At 39.3% G+C, this 13901-nt stretch overlaps 1 protein-coding gene across 1 annotated transcript in view; it reads right to left on the bottom strand.

The window, feature by feature from the left end:
* The window catches only part of LOC129237277 (synaptic vesicle glycoprotein 2B), an 82904-nt gene that overhangs the window by 37166 nt on the left and 31837 nt on the right, over positions 1–13901 (bottom strand). The window lies entirely within an intron of this gene.

The following is a 13901-nucleotide window of genomic DNA, read 5'->3' as shown; positions in this document are numbered from 1 at the left end:
CTTTCTCAAGCTAGCCGAACACATGACAATCATATATATGGTATATATTCGCGTACATACATGCCTACACATACGCATGTGTATGTGTGTTTTTATTCACCTAAAGGTGCAGCAAAAGTTTCACCAACACAATCCCAAACTCACACAAACTTGCATATTTATGCCATTAATGCTCGCTTATGCCCTCTTTTGGGTCGTCGGCAATTTCGCCCGTTCAAACGCCTGCAAAATATCGCGCTGTTTGTTTGCTTCGCCCGTAAAGCCAATTTACACTGCCTCCGGCTTATGACTCTCACCTATATACGTGGCTGCATGTTTTTGGAGGCCAAAATGAAGAACTCAAAGGTAATTTGCACAAAACAAATTTCTCAACGTTCAACACCTTTACTTACTCAACTGCTTACCCACCGTACACCTGTGGCGCCCCACCTTGCCTCGCGTGCCTTTCTATTCAACAGCGTAGCACACTTTCAGGCGCAGCAGTTGGACTTGATACACATTTCCACAGCCACACTTGCAAAGCGCCGTGATTGAGGCTACAATCGGCCGACAAGCCGCCGAGCATTGAGCGAGTCAGTTGGTCAGAGTTAGGCAAGTGAGTAAATGAGTGTGTGTTAATGGTCGAGAAGTCAGGCGGTGTGCATTATATTTCAATGTTTTTAGTTGCATAGAGTGGATGTATGTATGTACTATTTCTTGGTATGTAATATATGTATGTATGTGATATAAATATATGCATGTATATATGTACAATAGTTCAGTATGTATCGCTGCGATGCGACCACCACCAGCACCACCGCAAGTGAACAGGCCAATATGCTAACCACTGGTCGTATCACTAGCACAGCGCCTGCTAAATGTTGGCATAGTCGGCCAAAAACACATAGTAGATACGAGTACGCGAGTACTTATTTGTTGTGCATGTCTGTTCTTGTGTCCCTCCACCTTGACACCCCGCTAGCTTACTCGCGCTTGCTTGTGTGCTTTGGCTCAACTACTCCGATGCCCGCGGCCCGAGCATGCAATCGTCTCACTTTGCCGTTGTTGTTATTAAATTTGTTATTGTTATTGTTGCTGTTGTTATTGGCGCTGTTAGCTGTTGTTCTTGTGCGAAATTGCATGCCGTCCTACTGACCCAGTTGCAGTTTATTAACCCCTGCCATAAATTCGATTTAAGCGAAAGTCCACACTAACACCAACGTAATGCAACAACACGAACAGATGGCAAATGTTGCGCAGCAATACCAGTTATCCGAACAACAGCAACAGCAACAATAACAACAACAAATACAACAAATACAACAGTCGCAATTGTAACTACCAACCGCCGACAACTAACTGCACACCAATACCACAGCAGAAATTTTCTCAATAACCCACCATTCCATACAATTTTCACCACCTTCAACGTTTAAGCGTTTCCTCTACCAATTTTAGCCACCTTTATGCAACAACACTTCAACAAGCACACACACCAGTGCCCATTCGCAAATACATATATACTCGCATATACTTATGCACATTTTAAGCAGTGAGTACTAAGTGGTAGTTGCTTGCAAATGGGTTGTGAGTAAGTGCTGTAATGCATGTGTTAACCCTTGTCGGCCCTAAAGTGGGATTGCTATGCCTGTGAACGCGAATGTGTGTATGTACACTTACACTTTCATACTTATTACTTTGTATATAATAGCGTTACTTTGTACATATATGGATGTGTAAGTGGCACACAAATGGGTTACAGTACAACAACAACAACATAAAAATTGCAAAGCAATCGACTGTTTGTCTGTCTATCATTATCTACATTCATACATACATACAAATATTCGATTGCAGGTAGTCCTAAATGTATATACACTCATTGGTTTGCTTGTATTGGCTATTCAAAAGGAATTTCAGCACCGAAATAACTTGGCTTAAAAATATTTGCCGACAAGCTTGCAAATACACACTTAAGTACAAAGGCGTGCATCTGTGTAGGAGTATGTGCACACACATACCCATATATGCATGACCAGAGGGATAAAAAGAGAAAACAAATAGGGCATATCATGCCTCAATATGTATGTAATTGTAGAGACATATACACATGTAATTAAAATGAACCGTAAATTTGACACAATTTTCACCATCATCCAGTTCCCACCTGGTAAATCAAGAGCATGTGCATACGTACATACATTTTGATGTAACAAGAATTTTAAATTAAACTATAAATAGAAAAATTAAGACTTTTCCTTAAATTCAAAAAATCTAAAGGTAGAATATATATATAAATTGTGTATTTATAAAGAAGCCGTAGCCGAAAGGGTTGGTCCGTGACTACCACTCGGAATTCACCGAGAGAACGTAGGTTCGAATCTCGGTGAAACACCAAATGAAGAAAAAGTTTTTTCTAATAGCGGTCGCCCCTCAGCAGGCAATGGCAAACCTCCGAGTATATTTCTGTCATGAAAAAGTTCACCATAAAAAATATCTGCCGTTCGGAGTCGGCTTGAAACTGTAGGTCCCTCCATTTGTGGAACAACATCAAGACGCATGCTACAAATAGGAGGAGGAGCTCGACCATACATACAAAAAGCGTGTTCACCCAAAAGAAGTGTATCTTTCTAAAAGGGGACTATGATGAAAACTAAAATTTAAAAAAATGGTGTCTTCATTTCTAACACGCGTATTTATAGAGGGTTTAATAAGTAACCGTGTTAGAAATGAAGGCACCATTTAAAAAAAAAAATGTTTTTTTTTTCCTCCGCCCATTTTTTCACCCCTCCCAAAAATAGGGTTTGTCGAACTCTCCGAAATACGCTTCTGTCTCGGCGATGACTTCCTAGTTTGAACTAAATTTTTTCCCCGCGAGCCATTTCTTCATGTTAGGGAAGAAGAAAAAGCCGCAGAGAACCAGATCGGGCGACTACGGAAGGTGCGGCAACAATTCATAAAGCAATTGATGCAGTTTGGCGGCGACAAATCCGGATGAACGTACTGGTGCATTGTCGTGGTGAAACATCAACTTCTTTTTTACCAAATGAGGCCGTGACTCTTTCAATTTTTTGTGAAAGCGCTCCAATTACGCGCTGTAGTATTTCTAGTGATCGTTGAGGATGACGATCCCCGTGCGCATCCTCAAAAATCGTCGCCACGACCTTTCCGCCCGATGGGATTGTCTTCGCCTTCTTTGGAGCAGATTCACCGGGAGAAATCCATTGTGTTGATTCTTACTTAGTTTCTGGTATGTAACGATGAATCCAGATTTCACCAACGGTGACAACTAGATGCAAAATATCCTTAAAATCTCGCTCAAATTGCTCCAAACACTACTTCGAAGTTAACAGCCGCATTTGCTTATTTTCCGCCGTGAGCGATCGCGGCACCGAACGGGACGACAGTTTTTTCATCGCCAACTTATTATGTAAAGTATTAATTACCATATCGGACGACACACCTATAACCTCTGCTACTTCGCGCACTTTCGTTCGTCGATCAGCGAGAATTATGTCGTGGACTTTTTGAATGATTTTTTCGGTAACCACGTCTGCCGGGCGTCCTTGTCGCTCCTCATTGATATCAGATGTACGCCCACGTTCAAATTCGTTGAACCAATATCTAACTGTGGTCATAGATGGCGAAGCGTCCCCATAGACAGCATCCAACTTTGCTTTTATCTTCTCGCATTTTTTTCCTATCCAAAAACAACAAGCGAATTACCGAACGATACTGCTTTTTTCAATCTTAGCGAAAATCACGAAAAAGGTCGTACTCGAATAGCTGCAAAATCCAAACTAACCTATCAATCAGTTTGAAATTTGTTTTTCCATCTTTTTATAGATGGCAGCACACGATGCTAACACCAACTTCCCTTTGTAACGCCCTTTGTCATCAAACACGGATACTTATGTAACCGCACTCGTATATATAATATAATTGGTGTTTACATCCTTTAATAGGAGCTTGGCCGAGCTCCTTCTCCTATTTGTGGTGTGCATCTTGACGTTGTTCCACAAACGAAGGGACCTACAGTTTCAAGCCTACTCTAAACGGCAGATATTTTTTATGGGGAGCTTTTTTATGGCAGAAATACACTCGAAGGTTTGCCACTGCCTGCCGAGGGGCGACCGCTATTAGAAGTAGAGGCACTTTTAATCCCTAATGCAGTATAGAGTCTCAAAATAGAGTACCGTAAATGTACGTAGCCATAGGTTGTCCTGTCCTGCACCTGTGTTCAAAATAATAGAACCGTGACAACAAGTTTTAACTATTGTTCTTCGCATTTAATTGTTGCTTTTTTTGTTTGTTTTGTTATAAAAGTATAATTTTTCAACAAAAACCAAATTATTCAAAACTCCAAGCTTAAAAAAAAAATGCTCATCAAAATATTTAATTTTTTGATCAGAATCTTTGGGTCTGCAGCTTTATAACCCGTTGAATAAAGTGTAAGTTCGCGTTGATTTTAAGCTTGTAAAAGGCGTGCAAGGTAGGGCTACAAGGGTAACAATAGCATGCGCAACAGATGCCTGCAACATTACACCACAACTTTTTTCTATTGATCTACACCCACAGGTATTAAAGAATGCATGTCGCGCCGTCTTGTTGGAACCAAATGTGTTTATGTTGTGGAGATCACCGGCTTCAATTTCCGTTCATCCGGCATTAAAAAGTCGCTTATCATGGCGCGATAGCGATTGACATTCACTGTTATATTGACGTCAGCTTCGTCTTCGAAGAAATATGGTCGATGATTCCTCCAGCCGCACCAAACGGTTGTTTTCAATGGATATAAGCGATGTTCGTGAATTTCTTCGGGCTCCTCTTCAGCCCAAATACGGCAATTTCGCTTATTGACGTAGCCTTTAAACCTAAAATGGGTCTCATCGCTGTACACTATAAGTTGGCCTGAACGCGTGATGAACACTTTTCACAGAGCATCGACTTTTGTAATACAATACAATTTTACGATTTTTAAACATTGCTAAGACGTAAGACTTTCCATCCTGAAAAGTCAATGAATATTGAAAAAATGTATGTATTTGGTTTGACGGTAGTCACGCGTGATCTGTCAAAAAAGCCCTATTAGTAAAGTAACTCCAATCTGATTACCCTTTATATATATATCATATAGTATACCCTCGTATATTCATTTAATTGAGGCCACAAGTGATTACAATCACTTTTTGTTAGTCCTGACTAAGAGTGAAAAAAATATTTTTTTTATTTATGGTGTACTTTGTAAATCACTTTTAAACTAAATTATTTTTAATTACTCGATTTCAGTTAATGGATTGCATTTTCTCAATTCCCAATGCCCAAAACTAGGTCATTTTTCCTCTTCAGTGTTTTGGAATTAAAAGATACAGTTTCTAATAACAAGCAAACACGAAAAAAAATTAGAAAAAAATAATTTCATTATACTTTGAGGACTGGTATAATTACTAGTTGGTCATCTTATAGTTTATTTCATCTTGGCTCCAACTTTAACCAAAGATAACAGATTTAAAAGGTTAGGACATTAACTATGGTGAAAAAGAAAAATGTGAGGAAAACTTCGGCGGCTACTAATTTCGCTTATGTTCACACACTCGTCCAATCAGTCGTTCTTCAAACAGCAACTGAAGTGACATTGCGTTGATTTTTTCGTATATCACCCACACAGTCTCAGTTTTCTTTATAAACACGCCCACTCTTAAGTCAACCCATCAGCTGAGTCTGTCAAATTCGCTCAGAGCCGAATAATAGTCTGCTATCGAGCACACCTCGATTCACTCGACTCAGAAATTCTTTTAGCAGCATGTAACTATTCTTTAGCTAACCTTTCCAATCACTGCCGTTCACTGTTTCCTTACATTTCTTTTCCTTTCTTATTTTTTCTGCTTTTTGCAATTTTCTTCTCTAATTATGATATATCCCCACGCATCTCTACTCCTTAGGTGTGGAGCACTTTGAGATAGCCCATTTAATCAAACCCAGATTTTCACAATTTGCAGTTAAGATACTTAGTTCTCAAACTTTCTAAGGCAAATCCAATATAGGCACGCACACAGTTTTTGTTTTTTATTGGCGGCGAAAGTTTAAGAAAATAGTAAATCGATATTTATGTTTGACTAACAGAGACGTGTGCGCATAAATGTACTTGAAAATATTTACGTACGTATGTATGCATATTTTCCTTCACTTATAGCTTTAAAAGTTTACGCAAAAGCAATTGACATAGGATGCTGATATGCTGGTGATATCAACCCTAATAAACATTTGACAGCTTAAACATTATCATAAAACAAGCGCATTTTGAATATTTGCTTTAAGTGGGCAGAGGAACATAGCCGAGTATGCTCAGGCATTGTATCTTCGCTGGTGGTCCGAAGCTACTAAATTCATTGTATACTCTGCGGATATGAAGCATAAAAATTATTGTGGTTCTTTTTTTTTTGGTGCGTGAGTCGTCGTCTACTGCGTCGTGTGGTGTGGCCACTAAAACAATCCCTGCTCCTCTTCAGGGGAGAGACTCCCTTTCCGGAACTATCGTATTTTCTGCATTACTTCGGGAGGGCCCAGCACGATGTCCATAAAATGGACCACACCTATTCACCCAAGTCTGGGTCCACCATGCTTGTAGCCAGCTTCATGTTATAGGCTCGTCTTCCGCGCCGAGAATAGTTCGTTGGCCTGCGCCAGACGTTACCGCTTTAGTTTTCTGACCATCCGGTGTATCGTATAGAAGTTCACGTTCGCTTAGGTAGCTCTGGAGGATCGATAGCAGGTATGCGAGTATTCAGAACCTTTCTCGCAGTACTTTTATTATGTCTGCCCATCGTAAGCTATTAAATGCGTTTCGTATTTCAAGCGACGATGCACCGCGGATAAGAACGTCCTCATTGAGCGCGGTCTACACTGATTACCACCTCCTCTATTGCGCCAAGGGTCAATCTTCCGCATCGAAAACCTTATTTCCTTGCTAATAGTCCTTTTGTACTTTCAACAGATTCTGCTAGCCTGCCCTGTAAAAGTTTTCCAGCAATTTTCCGGCGAGCGGCACGTCCGGTCGGGTTTCGGCCACAAGCTTGAGGACTTCAGCGTCATCTGGGTCAAGAGCTTTGTTCCTTTTGAGCCTTCTTGCCGCAGTTTTGAGCTCTTCTTCAGTGAAGGGCGGAGGCATATCGTAATTATCAGAATCTCCGTCCCCGCGCAGCAAAAGGTGTGTGGGAAACAGTTTGTCCACAATGTTGATTATGGCATCGCTGTCTAAATGTGGGACTACAGCGCTTGCATGTAGCTACCCCGTGTACAAAAATAGGTTTTCTTCAAATCTTCTGCACAAGAAACTTAAAATTACAATGTGTCAAACTCTCATAAATGGTTGCACAATTTAATACAAAATTTGGCCCTCATGTAATGCTTTGCAGCAGCACAACTGATTTTTATTTGTGCATGTATTTATATTTTGCTAATAAAAAAACTAGCTGGTGCCGTCAGACTTCTCAATAACTTGGACCCACCGTTGGATGCTTGTTTACAAAGGAAGTACTGCGTACACCATATAAAGTTTATTGTGCTATTTTCACTGAATTAAGGACTTGGCCCTATGCTTCACTATGGAGTAAAAGGAATAAATATATAAGTATATAATGAGTGTTCATTTTCATGGCACAGATGGGTTGAGAATAGAGTAGGCTTGTATTATTTGGCGTACGATAATATTTTTAGATGTTAAGGAGCCTGGGAAATTTAAAATTTAGTACTTTTCCTGCCGATCACCTTGAAATTTGAAATTTTACAAAAGCGAGCCAAGAAGCACCGCTGCCCATGTAAAACAAATTATTATAGGTCACTGCGGAGTTTTGACTTTAAGAAATATCAAATAAAACCAACGGCTCTCGAGAAAAAAAACAATATTTGCGTCCCGTATGGTTCAGACATCTCAAGTTTTGTTCGAGTTATCATGCGCACTATTTGAGGCATGTAAAGCCAGGCATGAATGGTATTCCAATACAAACAACCGTTATGCGCAAAAGCACGCTCTTAGTACTTTCAATAGTTTCAATATTAGTTACGTAGTTAAGAAATTTCAATTAAATGCATTTCGATGACTAAAGGGTTTTTTAATAAGTGGTGTTAATTTGATATTTAAGGAAAAATGCTATTTTTTAATATAAATGATGGAATATTTATTTCATTATAAAGAGGAAGGTATATCATTAATAGTGGAAAATAACATCAGGCAAATGACGACCACGACCATGCTTACAGGACAATATCCTTTTCATGAAATTTTCCATAACCGAATTGCAAAGTGATGTCCACGATAGCCTCACGAGTTCCATCTTTGAGTTCTTGAATCGACACTGGGCTGTTGGCGTAGACCTTCTTTTTCACGTGGCCCAAAAGAAAAACGTCACAAGGTGTTAAATCACAAGATATCGGTGGCCAAATGTGATCACCTCTTCGCGAGATAAAACGATCCGGAAACTTTTCCCGTAAAAGATCAATGGTTTCGTTGCTTGTGTGGCACGTAGCGCCGTCTTGTTGAAAATAAACATTGTCCAGATCAATACCATCCAATTCCGGCCATAAAAAATCGTTAACCATCTCTCGATAGCGCAATCTATTCACCTGTAACACATGTTATTGGAAAGCCCTTTATTATTATCAATTTATTGTCATGAAAAAAAAACAAAAAACAACTTTGACCACTGTAGCATAAGTAAGTGAAACAGCTAAGCAAATAACATTCGGAAACTTTTATATAAATTTCTTTTATTTTCATTTTTGTTTCCTTTTTTCTGTTTGTTTTCTTTTTTTTATATTTACGCTCTCGTCTCCACCAAATGAATTGTGTAAATCAAATTATTAACGAGCCATCGATTTGTTTACGGCGAACTTTTATTTTTAGCGCAAATATTGAATTTGAATGCATCGGAAAATTGTTCGTATGCATGACCGATTGAAATGTACAGTACGTACATATGTATGTATGCATGTCATATCTGAAATGCACAAACATTGTGTGGATATGTGGATTATGGCAAAAAGTGAGTACAGCCAAAAATGTGTAATGAAAAATTTTGCATGCGCCAGCGGAAGCGTTTCATTACAATGTCCGGTGTGGCCGGTGTGTTCATACAAATTAGTTATCGCTGCACTAATAAATATTTCACTATGATTCATATACAACTTTATTTCATTGTGGTAATTGAAGGAAAATGTTCACACTGCGGTAGAGGATGTCGTTGGAGACATTGGGGAATAAAACAAATTGAAAAAAATTAAACGGTGTTTTTGAAAATGGCGCACATTTTTTTCAACTCGCTGACCAAATTAATAAAACTACGTGGGGGAATAAATAAAACTCATTTGAGTGTTGAAAATAAACTGGCAAACGCTTTTTAATATATTCTTTAGCACGCCTATGCTGCTATCTCCACTAGCTTCCAAAACTAAATGAATTACTTTCCAAAACGTAAACTCTTTTCGTCTACTTTCTGCGTTAGTCGCCTTGAAATTTTTCTACAAATCGATATCCCTGAAGTTTTATGTCAATTTCTCATCAACATTTGTTCGCCTGTAATTATTAACAAATTTAAAAGTTCTCCACCTTATTAACAAATTCCTACAATTTCCAATGAAAGCATTTTTGACGAGTATTGCAGCTCAACCAACCCTAATTTGCCAAAATAGATGACGAAATTATTCTGCTACTCGACAATGCTTGAAAACTCGTCGAGGAGACTTAGCTGGCGCTTCAAAAGCCTACACCACCTGTTTTATTCGAAAGAAATGTTTTCTTCCAACAACGGCTTGTTCCGCCCGATTATTCTAGTCGCGCAACAATCCACTTCTTGAAAGATGCCGAAAATTGGGTCACTTCTGAGACCTTGAAATTGAATTGAAATTTGAAAAGGTCGAGCCAAGGAGCACCAGGAGATTTGGTGGCTCCTAAAACACTCAGGCTAAAAAGTCCATTGAATTTAAAGCTCTGGAAAGAGGGTAGATAGTTGAGATGGGAAGGAGAAAAGTATCAGAGGAAGAGATAGGAAAGAATAGAGACAGAGATAGAATTAGTTAGTCCTGTGAGAATTTTCCAGATTCTTTGGCAAATCTGTAAATATCGTCCAGTTTTAGGGAACGAATATTACTCATTCTAATGACATCGGAACCCAAAACTCGTGGCCGTGCTCTAGCAAAGACAGGACACTCACAGAGAAAATGCTCAGTGCTATACGCCTCCTCTAAGCACGACAGGCACATTGGGTCCTCAATGATTTTCTGAGACCTTAATATCGAGGAATTTTTTCAAAATGGAATCCGTTAAATGAGGCAAAATCTCAACTAAGATGGACGATAATATTAATAATAATAATAATTGGCGCTTAAACCCTAGATGTTCGTTGTGCGTCTTGCTGTTTTTCCACATATGGTGGGGCCTACAGTTTTATGTGGACTTATTTTCTCTTGAGTACTTCTTTATGGCAGAAATACACTCGGAGGTTTGCCATAAGCGCCCGAGCGGCCATACCTACCAAAATACTCCACCTTATAAACCAAATCCCCACATTCAGGTACTGAACCCCTGGATTCCAGGGCATATAGGAAGTACCGAAAATGAAATGCCGGATACATTAGCCAATAAAAGGGCGGCCGCCCAAGACCCATTTTATCGCATAGGTAACTTTTCCTTTCTTGCCCAGTACTGATGCAAGCTAACGCAACACCTCACACAAACCAACCAAAATATGACGGTAACCTAACACTCCACATGCGCAACCAAAAAGTTATTGGGGAAATGCCAGAGCCGCGATTGGCGTTCGCGTGGGAAACAGATCATGTCTTATGTCGTATCGGCTCACACAAGAGAGTTTTTGAGCGGTCAAAAGATCGAATTAATGGGACATCCACTTGCAGCCTTGATTTGGCACCTAATGATTTCTTTTTGTTCCCGAGCATCAAAAATAACACGCGAAGTCAACGCTTTTCAACGCCTGAAGAAATTGCTGAAGCCTGTAAACAGCTCGTTTTGGAGGTATCCACTAATGAGTGTAAAAGTGTATTGACTTTGAAGGAGAATATCTTGAAAACCTATAAAGTCATTTTTATTATTATTCTACTATGTTTTCATTTTTGGCCGCAAAATAAAAAAGCGATCCTCTTATAAATATTTCTTTTTCAAAAAAACAAAAAAAACACAATTTTTTTAAGTAAGCTTAATGCCTGTTGGCCCTAGTTTTAAGTACCTCATAGTTACTTTGTCAAATTTTTTTACAAGATAAGCAATAATAATAAATAAAATAACCCACCAAAGCGCTAGCATACGAACTCATATAATACCTTGATCAAAAATCCCAAAACAACCTCCAGGTGATGCTCTAAGTGAACTGATTTGAGCTCTGTTTTTTTTATTAGGTTGCCAAGTTTTTGATTAACATTTCTACAAAAATTTGATCGCCATTGCGTGACATTTGTACAGGTTACGCCGTCTTGACTAAACCTACCTCTGCACGGGTTTTCGATTTTGAGTTTTATTTTTTACGGTTTTAAAAATGGGCTTTAATTTGCAACAACGAGTTTTTATAAAATTTTGCGTTAATCATGGGTTCAATGATGCGAACACCTTACAAATGTTAGGAAACTGTTTCGGAAATGAGTTTACGAGTGGCATGAACGCTTCAGAAGAGATCGTGGGCCTAAAGAGGATGACAAACGTAGGGACAGACCGTCGACATGGAAAACTGATGAAAACATCAATAAAGTGACAGAAAAGCAGATCAGTAACCGCAAATTAGGACCATTAGGGCATTGTAAGTAGTTAATGATCTGAGTTCGCGCCGCATTGGTTCCAAAGGGCCTGCATTTCATGCGAAAAGAGGACCGCGTTGATATCGCTAAAGGCACGAATTCCAAGGCTACCCACCATTCATCAAACGCATCATTACTGGAGACAAGAGTACGACACGCAATCCAGATATCAGACGGGTGAGTGTAGAGCTTCGAATGAACCAAGCCAAAAAAACACCACATCTCTTTCAATCGAAAAAGAAAGCGATGCTCATAGTTTTTATAGTATCGAATTTTTAACAGAAGGTCAGATCAGTTCAGTTCATAAAGTAGTTGGGACGTTTACGAAAAGCAATTCTCCACAAAAGAAAGGATTTGTTGGAAACAACTCATGGATTTTGCGCCATGAGTGTTATAATTATCCGTGAATTTTTGATCAAGAACGAAACGAATACCAACCAAGAGCCATCGAATTCACCTGATATGGCTCCCTGTGATTTTCTTCCTTTTTTTTTTACCCTATAAAAAACCACTACTCGGAACGTATTTTAACAGCCGAAAGGAACTAATGTAAAAATCGAAGACGCCTCTGATGGCTATTCCAATTTTTTTTCCTTGTGCACTCCTCTCAGGAGCATAGGGCTTCGACAGGACTTGTGTTGCGTTGGTTCCGTTAATCTATTTGATTTCTAACAGGGTAGGTGATTAGTCTGCCGCTATCAGTTCTAAGTAGTGGGGATGCCCATCTGTCATTGCTTAGTAACAACGCCTTCTCGCTGCTTGGTGCGCCATCTGTGTGTCACATTTTTCTAGCAGAAGGATCACACATGTGGTTTAGGACTTCACTAAAGTGGTGTGTCTGCGCTTTTACTGCGCATGCCCGCTTCCTCTTGCTGGCGGCACTGAAGCAATGTGTAACTGTAATAGAGTTCCAGAAATATTTAGAGTGCTGGTCCAAACGCTGGCATAAGTGCCTTGCAGTTCATGGGAGGTCCTTTGAAGACGATCATATCACTTTTGAGATATAAATTTGTATTTTGAGTTTTTTGAACATATTCCAGAACTTTTTCGTCAAGTTGGTATTACACCAGTTTGCTAATAAAAGATTGTTAGATATGATCGCCATTTTCACTACCATATAATTTTTTTCAAAATGTATTGCAAAATTTGTGTGCATTTTGTCACACTGTGCCATAAACACCTACTTATATGCGCGCCTAGTATTTTCTACTTTGTCAATACTTCCTCCAAGTACAAAGTCTTAAATTTTACTTTACAACTTTTCTTTTGTCAATAAGCCGAATATTTTACGCGAATTTTTTACTATCCATTCGAAATTCATGCAATATTGCTTAAGTGTCGTTTAAGCTGCCTGCAACTTTCCCAATTAAAAATTTCCGGAATATTTCCGACATGATTGTATAACACACTTCACTTGTATGAGTGCTCCAACGCCGATGCACTTCAGCAATAAAATGTTCAATACATGTAGCCCACGTAGCACACGTTGGGAAAGTAAAGTTTTTTTAGAACTTTTCACTTTTTTCTGTTTTTCCTTTTTCCTTTACTGTGAATCGAACGATTGCCATGCACTTTCCATTTCCAATCAATTTCTATATGCAAGCAGATACTCCATCATATTTGCTGAATGGAGTTCGTTCATTCGTTCATCGTCTTTTCAGTAAAGTTTTTTTTGTTGCACGTTTGTTTTGGTTCTTTATCCGCCCCAGTCAAGTGGAATCGACCGATTCAAACAGAAAAAGAGAAGATGTAATATATCGGAAGCCACAATGCAATCGAGAAACGGGAACAAGACAGTGCAGAGGAGTTGTAGCAAAAACAACAATAACAACAACAACAAGTTACATGACGATTGAAGGTGAAATGCGGAGGACCAATGTTGCGAATGTGCTGTATAGACTGTGGAGTTGGTGATGGGCAAAGAAGTTTTGCAGTGCCTCCTGCAACAGCTGGCTTGCTGGCTGACTGGTTTTTGTGCCCTACACCCACCATGTCGCACACAAACATGAGGAATTGTACAAAAACCAAAAAGCAGACAAATACAAAGCTATACGATGGCAAAACGCCTTCGGTTGGAGTGCAACGGCGTGGTAAGGCAAGCGCCGCGCATAAGGAAACGA

The sequence above is a fragment of the Anastrepha obliqua genome, chromosome 2, assembly GCF_027943255.1.
Source record: "Anastrepha obliqua isolate idAnaObli1 chromosome 2, idAnaObli1_1.0, whole genome shotgun sequence".
In the NCBI taxonomy this organism is placed as follows: Eukaryota; Metazoa; Arthropoda; class Insecta; order Diptera; family Tephritidae; genus Anastrepha; species Anastrepha obliqua.
The sequence above is the reverse complement of the archived record's forward strand: the minus strand, read 5'-3'. Positions and strand labels throughout refer to the sequence as shown.